The following is a 14,015-nucleotide window of genomic DNA, read 5'->3' as shown; positions in this document are numbered from 1 at the left end:
AGGTGTGCCATGAGCAAACAGGGAAAGTGTGCCCTATTACAAAGAATGTGCTGCCATTAGGGCTGCCACAAACTCATGCTCCCCTTGGGGCAGCATATTCAATTTAAATACGGAGTGGCTTCTTCAATGCTGTGCCATGTTTCATGTTGCAATTCAGCCACCTTCCAGGATGAGGAAAACAGCAGAAAAAAATAGGAGGCCCAGATGGAGGGTTCCACTTAGAACAGATCCCCAAGAATGGAATGAGGACCATGGACTTTATGAAGCAGCAGCACTCTACACACCGCCAGGATATCTTCAAATTAGAGCGTCAGCTGAGTGGCTATACTTAGAAAGGGGGAGATAACTTTTTCTATGTTGCTGCTCATGAAACTTGGCTTGACTACATAAATCTTCTGGAACTGATCCTCCCAGGTCTCAGTTTAAAGATTGTAAATCCACCCATGTCTAAGGTTAAAGATTGTAATCAACACAAGTAGCAGTATTACAGCTACTCTAGGCTACTATACCCTATTGTGGGTTCATCTTAGTGCACTGCTTGGGACATTTATTTTAAGCCCAAGGTGCAGGGATAGGCTCATCAACTGTTTGGCTGCCACTGTGCATCCTTTTATGGGACCCAAGTGTAGCAGGTGCCCTTTAACCCAGATACATTTTTCATTTCATTTATTCATTTTATTATATTGTAGCATACCTTTGGGATGTTTTATTTTGTAATCAGCTGCTTTTTATGCAAAAGCATTGTTGTTATTCCTTTGCATGACATTTCATTATGTGCCTCTGCTCAAGGCTGTACATTATAGGGTACCTAGTATTGCCGGCCCAAGAGTATGGAACAAACCTTCTAAACCTAGGTTTACTATAATGTCAGGCCTGTTCTCAGAGCGCAACACATATTCTTATGAAAAACAAGAGGTTAGGGGGGATGTTCCAGTCAGCTATCTTGTGTTGTGTGCCAATTCGTCACAGCTTTGCTGATCTTGGCCTTGCCTCTCCAACCAACTTGGAGCAGACAACAGACAGACCTCTGCATGTTCTCCAGGTATGGGCTTGAGTGGTCCTTCCATGTACTAGTACAGGCATACGGGCTAACCCTGGTATACTCTCATGTTAGATAGTAGAAGTGTAAGTAGGAATTTTAAGACTTATGGTTATGTCAGGATGGTGGAACTGTTTATATGTTTTACTCTAATGGTCACAATCTTAACTGTGTTATGTTTCATCTTCCTAATAATTGCAGCTCTTGCATTTTTTACATAGAATGCAGTAGCTTCAATATAACACATCAAAACCTATCCTCCAATTCTCTCCCTGTCTTTCCATGTATGAGACTTGTGTAAATGAAAGAAAGGGGTAAGATTTGTTCTATCTTGACTTCCTTGAGAAGTCAGAGTGTCATGCGTCAGGCTGCCACAAATCACCTTTACGTCCTAGGTTTGGGTGAGGTGCTGCTAGCCAGCCTAGAATGTTAGGCCAACAGCTTCCAGTCACTGTGGGACTTAGTCACCCACACTCAGTGGTGCTGCCACCCAAAGCCAGTCAATCTTACCCCAATGGTAAGAGTCCTACAACAACCCCAAAAAGATTTGCAGTCCCTTGCCCTAGCAGCTGCTACCAAGTCCTCCCACATCTTGTGTTCCAATGCAGGTTTTGCCTCCAACAGTACAACATTATAATTTTTCCTGGCCCTGCAGATATCAATTCTGATGCTGGCTTGCAGTGTCTGTGTAAAAGTGATACTAGTTTTTCTGAAACGGCTGTCAAACCATGCACAATGTGAGTGAGGCTTGGAAGCCTTGCAGCCGTCCTTTCCTAAAGGTCCTTGAATACAAGAAAATAATATTTCATGCAAATTAAGTACAGACACCGGGTCAGGGTCTCGTGGGCTTCTAGGGGTCAATAGCTCCGGAGTGTTAGCAACCTATCCAAAGATGTGAGCTAACACATTTGTGACCTTACAGACAGTCTCCCATTTTCAGGCAAGCATATTGTTCACAAGGGCTAATTCACCCTCCAGCTTAGAAATACCTCCCTGATGGGCATAAGGTCCAGGCCTGTTGAGAGACAATGAAGACCGTTATGGTCACTGTTGTGATGCTCCACCACCACCATATCTATGAGAGAGGGCCACAGATGTATAGATACAAGTATGTAGTCAATGCAACTCTTTTGTTGGAGATGTTTAAAAGTATGACCATCATTACGATCAGAAATAGACCTGTCATTGCATGAACTGAGACCAAGGTGCAGGGATAGGCTCATCAACTGTTTGGCAGCCACTGTGCATCTTTTTATGGGACCCACGTCTAACTGAGGATTACTCCAGGCTGCATCTTCCTTTTCCCTTAAAATAAGGAAACCAGGGCCAAGAGGTTCAAATGTATCATTGAAATCTCCGGTGGTGATTACCATGTCATTGAGCGGGAGAGCGTCAATGGCATCCTCTAGAACATGAAGGGTACTGGACAGCATGTTTACCTCATTAGACCTCTCATAAACATTGAAAACATACCACCCCTAACAACGGACAACTCCAGAATATCTAGGGAATATACATCAAGCCAAGTGATTGTACAAACTAACAAGTTCTTGATTCACATGATTAGGCCAACACTCTATCTCTATTTTTATGAATGTCCCTATGGAATAAATTATCCATTTGTCCACTTTTTGTAGTATCTCATAAAGCAGCGTATAACACATGCGAACACAATAGCGAGCAGTCATAATACTGCTTAAAGTACTCTGTAGGAAAGGTCCACTCAACATTATAATGTGGGCAACACTAGAATAATCAGGAACAAGTCAGTCATGAAGAGACTAGTAAGTAAGAAAGGAAAAATGAGCATAGATATACTTAGTTTTCTATGAAGTCACTTAATCGTACAGTATGTTGATTCCATGATGATCACACTCCTTAATTTATCTTATGCTTACTTTATTTGTTAAAACAGTAAAAATGCAAGTACACTGCTTAAAGTGCTCTGTGGAAAAAGTCAACCCAACAACATAATGTGCACAACACTGGAATTTTCAGGGACAAGTAAGGCTTGAAGAAACTATACAGTAGGGAAGTTTTCTATAGAGTTACCTAATAGTGCAGTATGTTGATACCATTAATGTAAATGTATGTTAAGCTTACTTTAGCTGTTTAAAACTGTGAAAATACAAGTGCAACTTTACAGCTCACCATACATCAGCATAATTCCACTCAGAGGGCAAAAATCCAAGGAGAACAATAGGTGTGCTCTTGCCTAGGAGGTGAAAAGGAAGAGGCCCAGGAATCCATGTAGGAATTAATCTCAGTTTTTATCACATTGTGATTATACACAGGAAAATCAGTTCCTGGAAACCACAAATCATTCAGGAGGACTTTTTGTTGATGTAATACTATATTGTTGTCATTAAATGCTATTTTATATTGACATGCTGCGGCATTGTCATGTTCCAATTTTTATCATTGTGTGGTTGTTTTGTTGCAGTTTGTTGGCCTGCTATATTGTATTGTGTTCTGTGCATGTTGTGTAACTGTTGCAATGTTGTATTGCTATGGTGTTATACCTAGTGCAATTTTGCTCTTATTGTGAAGTGTTGTTGTAATATGATAATGTGTTATTGTTCTACCCTAACTGCATCCTGTCTGCTTAAATATGAACACATATTCCTGTCTCACATTATCACCTCCACAAATCTGCTTTTGACATACAGTGACAAAGGGTGTTTGCCCCAAGCACTGTCTTACTAACAAGGATATGGACTAACAACAGCCAAACCTTTTTGTGGTCTGGCCTTAAATGTTATAAATAGAAAAAAAAGTACCCCTGTCATACGTGATAAGGATAGTGCAAGTTATCAAGTTATCAAGGAATCCTATGACCATATACATGAACAAGGCAGAAGGCTAAGGTCCTGGAACTATCATATGACTTGCAATATCCTTACATTATACACCAGACAGCATTTTAGTCCTTGTAATAAATAGATAGCCACACCTCCCCACTTCCTAGAAAATACTTACATCCTTGCTGTCTTTCTCTTTCATATGAAAGAGAAAGTATGGTTGTGTGAGAAAGTAGCCTCTTTCTAGCATGGTTCCCCCCACTTTTGGCCTGTTTGTTAGTGTGTGTCAGTGTGTTTTTATCGTGTCACTGAGATCCTGCTAGCCAGGACCCCAGTGCTCATAGATAAAAACCTATATGTCAGTGTGTTTTGCCTGTCTCCCTGGGATCCTGCTAGTCAGGACCCCAGTGCTCATAGTTTACGGCCTTATGTGTATGCCTGTGTAGTGCCTAACTGTGTCACTGAGGCTCTGCTAACCAAAACCTCAGTGCTTATGCTCTCTCTGCTTTTAAATTTGTCACTGTAGGCCAGTGACTACATTTACCAATTTCAATTGGCAAACTGGACCCCCCTTATAGGTCCCTAGTATATGGTACCTAGGTACCCAGGGCATTGGGTTCCGGGAGATCCATATGGGCTGCAGCATTTCTTTTCCCACCCATAGGGAGCTCAGACAAACCCTTACAAGGGACTGCCATTGCAGCCTGCGTGAAATCATGCACACATGATTTCACAGCCATTTTCACTGCACTTAAGTAACTTATAAGTCACCTATATGTCTAACCTTCACTTGCTGAAGGTTAGGTGCAAAGTTACTAAGTGTGAGGGCACCCTTGCACTAGCAAAGGTGCCCCCACATAGTTCAGGGCCATTTCCCCAGACTTTGTGAGTGCAGGGACACCATTACACGCGTGCACTACATATAGGTCGATACCAATATGTAGCTTCACAATGGTAACTCCAAATATGGCCATGTAACATGTCTAAGATCATGGAAATGTCCCCTCATTCCAAATTTGGTATTGGGGAGCCAATTCCATGCATCCTGGGGGCTCCACCATGGACCCCCAGTACTGCCAAACCAGCTCTCTGAGGCTTCCACTGCAGCTACAGCTGCTGCCACCTCACAGACAGAGTTCTGACCTCCTGGGGTCTCAGCAGCCCAGTCCCATGAAGGCAGAACAAAGCATTTTGTCTGAGAGCAGGGTGTTACACCCTCTCCCTTTGGAAATAAGTGTTACAGGCTGGGGTGGGGTAGCCTCCCCCAGACTCTGGGAATGCTTTGAAGGGCACAGATGGTGCCCTCCTTGCATAGACCAGTCTACACCAGTTCAGGGACCCCTTGTCCCATGCTCTGGCAGGAAACTGGACAAAGGAAAGGGGAGTGGCCACTCCCCTGTCCATCACCACCCCAGGGGTGGTGCCCAGAGCTCCTCCAGTGTGTCCCAGACTTCAGCCATCTTGCTTTGCAAGGTGTGGGGGCACTCTGGAGGGCTTTAAGTGTCCAGTGCCAGCAGGTGACATCAGAGACCCCTCATGATAGGTCCATACCTGATAAGGTAGCCAATCCCCCTCTAAGGGCTATTTATGGTCTCTCCTGTGGGTTCTCTTCAGATTCTGCTTGCAAGTTTCCTTCAGGAATCCTCTGGAACAACTTAAGACTCTTCTGATCTCAGATCAATCGCAGCCTGCTCCAAGAAATGCTGTAACTGCAACAAGGTGTCTACAAGAGACACTTTTCTTCAGCAACCTCAGCTCCAAGTCAGCAACTGCAACAGATTCCATGGTGTGCATGCTCTGGGGACTCTATGTCTTCATCCTGCACCAGAAGGACCAAAGAAATCTCCCGTGGAGTGATGGAGTCACTCCCCTGCTCCAAGCAGGCACCTTCCAATACAACGACCGGGATCCTGGGACTCCTCTCACAGCAACAAGCGTGCCCTTAATGACACAGAGGGTGGACATCATTGGCATAAACTGTCCTGAGTTCCTATTGACACAACTTGGAGGAGGTAAGACCTTGCCTTCCCCGAGAGCAACGGTACTCCTTTTACTGCATCTTCTTCACCTCCTGAGGCCTCTGTGCACTTTTTGCAAAATTCCTTTGTGCACAGCCTGGCGCAGGTCCCCAGCACTCCATCCTGTGACACTCAACTCACTGAGTTGTTCTCCGGCAGCATGGGACCTTCTTTTGTTGTGCTGCATCAACTGCGTTTTGCACCTACTTTGAACTCAGATCCTGTGACTCCTGGGGGTGCTGGCTGGTATCCTGAGGGCTCTCTAAAGTGCTGAGAGCTCCCTCTTCCTCCTCACACAGAGTTGAGGCCTCAGGTCCCTCCTGGGCCCATCCAGTGTCATTTTGATGCAAAAAACACTTTTGCCACAGCCAAGGCTTGTTTGTTCCTTCCAACACAAAATCTCATCTGCAACAATCTTCACGCCGAGGGACATCTTTTGTATCATGCAGGAACCTGCTGGCATCTTCCTAGGGTGCATTTCTGCAGTCTTCAACTGGGCTGGCAGGGGCTTCTGTCCTTCTTGGAACTTCTTTCGACTTCTGGATTTGGTCCCCTTCCTTTGCAGGTCTTCAGGTCCAATAATCCAGCAGTTGTTCTTTTCAGACTTGGTTGACTGCTGAAAAATCCCCAAAACGAGGTGTAGTGTGACCTAAGGAAACTTGCAGTACTTTACTCCTGCTTTTCTGGGCTCTGGGGTGTGGTAATTTACTTACCTTTACTGTATTCTTACTCTTCCAGCGATTCTGCACACACTACACTTGTCTAGGGGGGAATTTGTGATTCAAATTCCAATTTCCTAGTATATGGTTTGTGTTGCCCCTAGACCTATTTTCTCCCACTGCATTCTATAGGATTTCCTCGTTTGAATTGTTATATGACTATTTATTTGTCTAATTTTGGGGTCTAGTGTATATATTGTGTATAATACTTACCTCCAGAAGGAGTATTGCCTCTAAGATATTTTTGGTACTGTGTCACCAAAATAAATACCTCTATTTTTAGTAACACTGAGTATTGTCTTTACTTGTGTATAAGTACTGTGCAACTATAAATGGTATTGCATGAGCTTTGCATGTCTCCTAGTTTAGCCTAAGCTGCTCTGCTATAGCTACCTCTATCAGCCTAAGCTGATAGAACACTACTACTTCACTAATAAGGGATAACTGGATATGGTATAAGGTGTAAGTACCCAAGGTACCCACTACAAACCAGGCCAGTCTCCTACAGGTTGCAGACATGAAGAATAATAGTGGACTCTAATGCGAGATTAAGCATATCAAAACATTAGTAATTTCTTTCAAAAGAGTATTTGAATAAATCTAATGTAAATCAGATTTAAAAAGTGCTGAGCACCAGAATGTGTAGATAAAGGCAGAGAGATTATGTTGTCCTGAAATCAGATTTTGTGTGCATAAAAAAACATGTTGCCATAAATATTTCCTTTCTGTTCTTCACTGGGTGTTTTAATAAAACACATATCAAGAATGAAATGCGTGCTTTGTTTTCACTGTTTAAACTGTAGCTCTAAGTATGCTCTGTAACCTGCCTTGCATCTGGGCTGCTGGCTCTGACAGCAGAATAATAGCCTGAACTGACTATAATAACTTATTGCAGTTAAACAGTTAATGTTTTAATTATTTCAGACAACTAGATTGAAAACATGATTTTATACAGAGGTTTCAGGCTCCCACAGATTATATTTCTGTTTGTAAAGATGCCATAGGCTAACTTGCAAGTGTTTCACATTATATCACTCAATCCCTCTACATGCACGTAAAGAAACCAGACCAATGAATTTCAGTAAGAAAAGTGAACATTTAGCTAAAAGCCTTGAGGCATATTTATGAAACAATCACGCAAGGTGATAGGGAAAGGGCAGGAATGTTTCACATTTAACAGAATACATTCCTGTCTTTTCCCTGCACTGGCGCACAATGTGCTGCCAAGCAGCAATGCAGGCATTGCATTGTAAGCAGAATTGTTTTTGTGCAAGAAAATACACTTTCCTGCACAAAAACAGTCCTCTGAGGCATTTTCCTCAAAGTGTGCTGCAGAACGCAGAGCACATAGAAAGAGGTAAAAACAAGGAAAAATAAAGATATTTCTCCTTGTTATGCCTCATTTGGGGAGGCGTAGCATTTTGATGCCTTCCCAGGTATACCAGTATTGGTGAATCTTGAAATGTGCCAAGATCCATTGGTGGGTGCATGGGCACACCAATGCTCCACCCATGGTGCCTTCCCAGGGCAGAGTAATGCAAAGCAGCATTTTGCGCTGCATTGAGTTACTCTAGATCCGAAGTCACGTAAGATAAATATAACTTAAATGTTGCATTGCTCTTGTGCCTCACTGAGTCATGCAAGAGTGATGCAGGTCTCTAGTAAATATACCCCTTTCTTTTTTGCAATAATCACCAAGCACTAGGCTTTTGTTTCGTCTGACAACCCTGTCAATACTGGAGACATAGAAAAGGATTGTATCACTCAAAGTATCTAAATACTCAAAATATTTTGATTATTTTTTTCAGAATGTTTTCCCAGAATAAACATTGGGCATTGGTAAAGTAAAACAGGTTTCTGATAATGTTCAGATGAATCATAAAAAAAATACCAAGATGACTGTGTGTGAGGATTTATAGTGTACTATATGGTATGGCCAGGTAGCCTTTCTGTGCAGTACACTAACAAATACCATCTTGGGACCAGTCAGGTGCATTTACTCAAGCTTACTCTCAACCCTGGGCAGTTGCGGCTGTGAGCAGTAAGACATAGCAAAGGAACAATGTGTAAAGCAGTTAACAACTCCAACGTATTATGGGGTCCCACATAGTCCTCTTTGCAGGGTTCCAAGGGCTTCTGATGAAGACCTTGCACATTTAAAACACAGCGGTCACAGTATTTGGTGGAGGCTGATGTCCCTCTTGGATGACAAATCCAGTCACAATCAAAACTCATGAGTCAAGCAGGCACAGGTGTTCCCTTTGGCAGTCTCCGAATTGTCCTTGGGGTGCCAAGCATGACTGCTGCAGTGGCTACCAGAGTTGCGACGTGGGCTCCCTCAGCTTTAATATCCCCAGTGCTGTTCTTGGGGGCCAGCTAACTGACTATTGGAGTCTCTGCTTCGGACTGGGCCGGGGATCACCATTTCCCCGAGCTAGGCTTGCATAACAGGGTCCGAACTCCACTAGCTTAAAGTGCAGTAGATGCTGTTGCTCCGGTGTCACAGTCTCTCTTTGTGAGCTTCCTACGGGTGCAGAGCAGTCTCCTTCTTATCCTCTTTCAGCTCTAGCAAGTACTGACGGTCAATGTGCCATGGGTGCCATATTTATTCCAAGAAAGTGCCGTGAGAGGACCAACTTGGTGTCTAGCCAATGTGGTACTGGGTTCCTTCTTACCTAGTGACGAAGCTCCTGTGATGTGTCACATCGGGCTATCACAAAATGCCACATTCTTGCCCCCTTCAAGATGGCACAACCCTTCCTCATTCGTGAGGAGCAAGGTGGCTCCCAGGAGACAACATGCCCACTGTAGAACCAGTTTTGGGGTGAGTTTCCTGCCTTGGTCCTGTCTCCATACTGTCTACAAGGACAAAATGCTTCCTTTTTAGGGGTGTTGGGTCAGGCGGCCCATCCAAAGCTGCTTCCCCTTTGGAGGACGCCTCCACGGTAATCCCCTGAGTGGCTACCCCAAAATGTGGGGTTCAACATGCAAAAAGAGGCATTGCCTTAGAAGTGTTTTGAGCATTTTCTGTTAAATATTTTTCCTCACAGAAAATAAGTTGCACCTTCATTCCTCAAGGTGATGTTCCTTTATCTTTTTTACTCTGGTAAGGCACTCACCCACTTCTTTACAATTGTTTTACATGAATTTCCATGATTATAAATTACTTGCAGAATATCTGCAACTGTCCCTAACTTGCTAATTTGTGGGAGCAGCACTATTTGCATGGCCATTCCCACTTCAACTCACTCACCCCCTCTCCCATTTTTAATCCCAAAATGCATATCATAAAAAGTAGAATACCTGCTCTACTGGAATATCATATCATTATGTGCTAAAACATATTTGTCAAATAGGCCAGTGTTAAGAAATGTTTAAATGCTTAACTGTGACATACAAAATATAACTTTGCACATTCCTTATGTGAGCTAGAGGAGCTGTGTACAGTTTTTGACCCTAAAAATCTCTCTTACATTTAGGTTTGCCCATGCAAGCTGGAACCTGGCAAAAATTAATGTTATTAAGCGAGGGGCCAATCCCTGCTAAGACGTCCAGAACACCCTGTCACTTTCAAGAAATTGGACATGAAAGGCGTTTTCTTTACGTTACAGTGTATAAAAAGTGAAGAAAAACAAGGATAATGAGGGTAGCTAACGCTAATAAAACTCCTCAGAAAGAATGAGGATTCCTTGCAGGTTTCAAATGGCAGTTTTGCCACTAAAATAGAGAAGGAGCGAGTCGTTGTCAATACAATACAAGGACAAATGCTTCAAGGAACATGCCACAATTATTCTAAAACGATTTTTCTCCATAAACGAATAACCTCCGCTAATCCCAGCACAGTCAAGAGAGGAGGCAGAGAGTGAATTGATAGCCCCGTTGAAATAGTAATGAACAGCGCGCTAGAAGCCGCTGATCCTCAGTCATTCATTACCCAGTGCCTCCCCTCCCATCGGATTCCTCCAGCCGCCAGGGCTAATGATGTAATAAACACTGCTAATGTATGTTAATGCATCTATCTTATTCAAGCAGCGCATATTTCCGATTTCAGCGATATTAATGACTTCCCTCTAATTAAGTTGAAGATTATTACAATTATGAAAACCGTAAGTAAATTCGCAGTATAACCTTCTTGCGGACAATAACAATTGAATACGGAAGCCAGTTCATGAAACAACAACAGACTTATGTGCGAATCATTATTTATAATAATATGACATATTTCGCAAAATGAGATACTTTAGGTACATTGGAAAATAGATCAAAGGTACACATGTTGCTATCCCTATATTGCAGTGTGCAACATATCGAACAAGCATAAAATTATAATACAAATCTGTCTCTACTTCTAACATTAGAAATGTTATATTACAATTAATAAAATGTAAGAAACATAATGGCTATCATGTCTGTCATATTACAGGGTCCATAGGATATAATGCACTTGTAAAACAGTGGACTGGCTATCCATCACATTTGTGACAGAGTACCCAATCCACCAAACTCTAAATCAAGTCCTCTGTTTTCAGCTGACCCAAAGGACTAGAAGGGTCTCTCCAGGGCCACTGGCACTGTTACCCTTAAGCCCCTTAAGAATCACTTGGGGGAAGATCTGGTCTCCACTACAACACCAGTGTCTTGCAAGACAGCTAGGAGGCTGTGGGGCTGTGTAGTGGAGGCATAAGTGTGCTCTGCTGGCTGGTAGTGGAGAAGCTGTAAATGATGCCTCCACCAGCATGAGAGAAGGTGTGGAGATGTGGCCAAAGCCCTGCAAGTGACACAGAGTGCCTCCTCTCCCTCTTGCCTATGTCTGAGGGGCAGAGGGTGCCCGACAGCCTCACCTCACCCATGTTCCACATGGTTGGGAGAAAGAAGACTGTCTGCCTTCTGCTCTGGCTCCTGAATTTGGCCAGGTGCAAGGGAGCTGGCTGGGATCACCGGGGCCATAGGACTACTCCCAGAGCCTCCACTATGAAATGTAGCAAGTGGGTGTCCAAGGTGAAACCCACACATCCATACACCCAGTAAAACAAAAATTTGGACAAGTATGCTTCGAGAAGGTGCAGAAGACCAGGCTAACTCACTCATTTGCTAAGCATTTTCCCAGTCTGAGAGTGCACCATAACGTCTCACTGAGGTAATTTTAGACGTTGCTGCTGGTGGTTGCCCCATTCTGGGCAGCAGAACCACCAACAATTTGTCATCTTTTGAGGAGGGCTGTAGGAGGTGCAGCAGCTCCCCTTCACTGCTTTTACAAAATTCCTCTACATTCTTGAGGAGAGAAGAAGTATGGCTCCTCCTCCCCAGACCAGCTTACATTCCTTCAAAAGCACTCCCAGAGATGAACGTTCGTTCACAGGACCTGTACTCCAAGGGTCCTTGGTGGCTAGTCCCATGGCTACAATATGTAGGCTGAAAATTGTAAAAGAAAGACTCTGACAAGTTTGTGAAGGTTTTTCAAAAGGTTTAGTTTATAATGCTCTATTGATAATGGTTGAATGTGAGCCTGACAACATTTACAATGATGATGAATGCAGTTACACTTGATTATTGATTTCATTGGTTTTCATGGACGTATCTTAACTTATACTGTCTGATATGGTGATGACCTCTTGTCAAAGTAAATAGGCCTGCTTTAATTTACATGATCCCCCCTTATATATTGTGAAGTTGCATCTGGTAGAGATGGGGATAATGTGATTGTTAGAAATAGGGTTTCTGGTTGGCTAGGGTATGTACCTAAGCCAGGCAAGAGTCACCCACTCTAGTGAGGGCGAGGGGGTCACATACCCAGGATTGGCACGAGCAGTCAGGCCTAACCAAGAGGCAATATGTAAAGCGATTGCACAACACACACAACACACGTGAATAAATAAATACACCACAAAAGCATCACAACACCAAGCTATATAGAAAGAAACTGTATTGTACAAAACATCATTAGACCAAACACAACATGTCAGTAATACCCTGCTACACAAATAGTTGTCAGAACATTACTCAGGTATAATTACTTTGTGAAAATCAACAGTAATCATAATAAAACACATAGATTACTGGTTGTCCTGCAACATAAGTAGTAGTCAGGTTAAGATTGAACAAGAACAATGCACGTGTCATAATAGCATACATCATAGATGCCTAGGCATCATTAGGAATGCACACATTATGAAAACATGTTTTCTGTATGCGGGGCAGAATGCACCTGCACTGCTATTACTGAAGGGATGGTATCTCACACACCCAGTCTGGCACAGGAGCTCCTGTGCTCCTGTCGTGGCATGTGTGATACCACAGGAAAGGGGCTGGACAGGCACGGGGACCTCCATTTAGGGTCAGTACCCCAGCCTCCCAGTGGGGGGGTGAGAACTAAACAGAAGGTCTTACCCGCGATCACTTGGGTCTTTCCTATGGAGGTGCCCCACTTCTGCATATGGGGCCGTCATGTCTATGAATAACAAAAAGCAAAGGGAGGGGCTCTCCTTAGGCTCCCCTCCACCAAGGTGTTTACGGGCTTCTGGCAGGCAGGCAGGCAGCCCACAGGTGCACCACAGCAGTCACTGCGCTGTTTGATATTTCTCCAGGAATCGCCAGGGGCCGCGGCAGTGAGCGCACATGGAGTAGGTGCATGTCTGTGCCCGGGGACACTGTTCAAAGTGCTCTGGTGCCCCAGAGGCACTCACTAACGTGCTTTTTGGCACTCGGGACTCCCCGCAACCCCGATGCAACGGACCTCCTGGTTGCAGGCGTGCAATGCCTTTCTCCTGCTCGAACAGTGGGAAATTCCTTTCAAACGCAATCTCACCGGCCCAGGCCGCATCGGTCTCACGCCACAGCAGCTGCCGGCCCAGGGCACCTCACAAAATGCTCATCAGGGCGTCCAGAAAGACAGTGAAGCCAAGGCTTTTTGCACGCTTAAAAAAATACATTTGAGAGCGCTGCTCATGCTAGGACCAGATCCAATAAATCGCTCTCATAAAGTGCTCTAAACAAAGAAAACGAAGCACTCCTCCTGCGCTTCCAGGATCCACCAAAAAACGCTCTTCCTGCACCTAAAGCAATTAAGATGCAGGGGGGCAGGGGCCACAGCACTCAGTCCCTGGGGACAACAAGTGTAAGCACAGAGCGGTGGGGCCCAACAAGCAGAGCAGCACCAGGGGTTACAGTCAGTGGCAGTTCCTAGTAGTCAGAGGTCAGCACAACAGCAGCAGTCCAAGGTGGTCTCTGCTGAGTCCCTCTAGCAGCACTCTCTGTTCAACAGTGTCTCTTCTTGTTTCAAGGTGGTCTTCAACATGCGGAAAATCCCCTGTACATATACTCAGTTTTGCACAACACTTACAAAGAGGGGGAGAAGAGGTTCCAATCAGTTGGAACTGGTTCAAGGAGTGTCCCCTCTCTCCTCTAGGACAGGCTTCAGACATCAGTTTGCGGTCAACAA

This window comes from Pleurodeles waltl, chromosome 2_2 (assembly GCF_031143425.1).
Source record: "Pleurodeles waltl isolate 20211129_DDA chromosome 2_2, aPleWal1.hap1.20221129, whole genome shotgun sequence".
In the NCBI taxonomy this organism is placed as follows: domain Eukaryota; kingdom Metazoa; phylum Chordata; class Amphibia; order Caudata; family Salamandridae; genus Pleurodeles; species Pleurodeles waltl.
The sequence above is the reverse complement of the archived record's forward strand: the minus strand, read 5'-3'. Positions refer to the sequence as shown.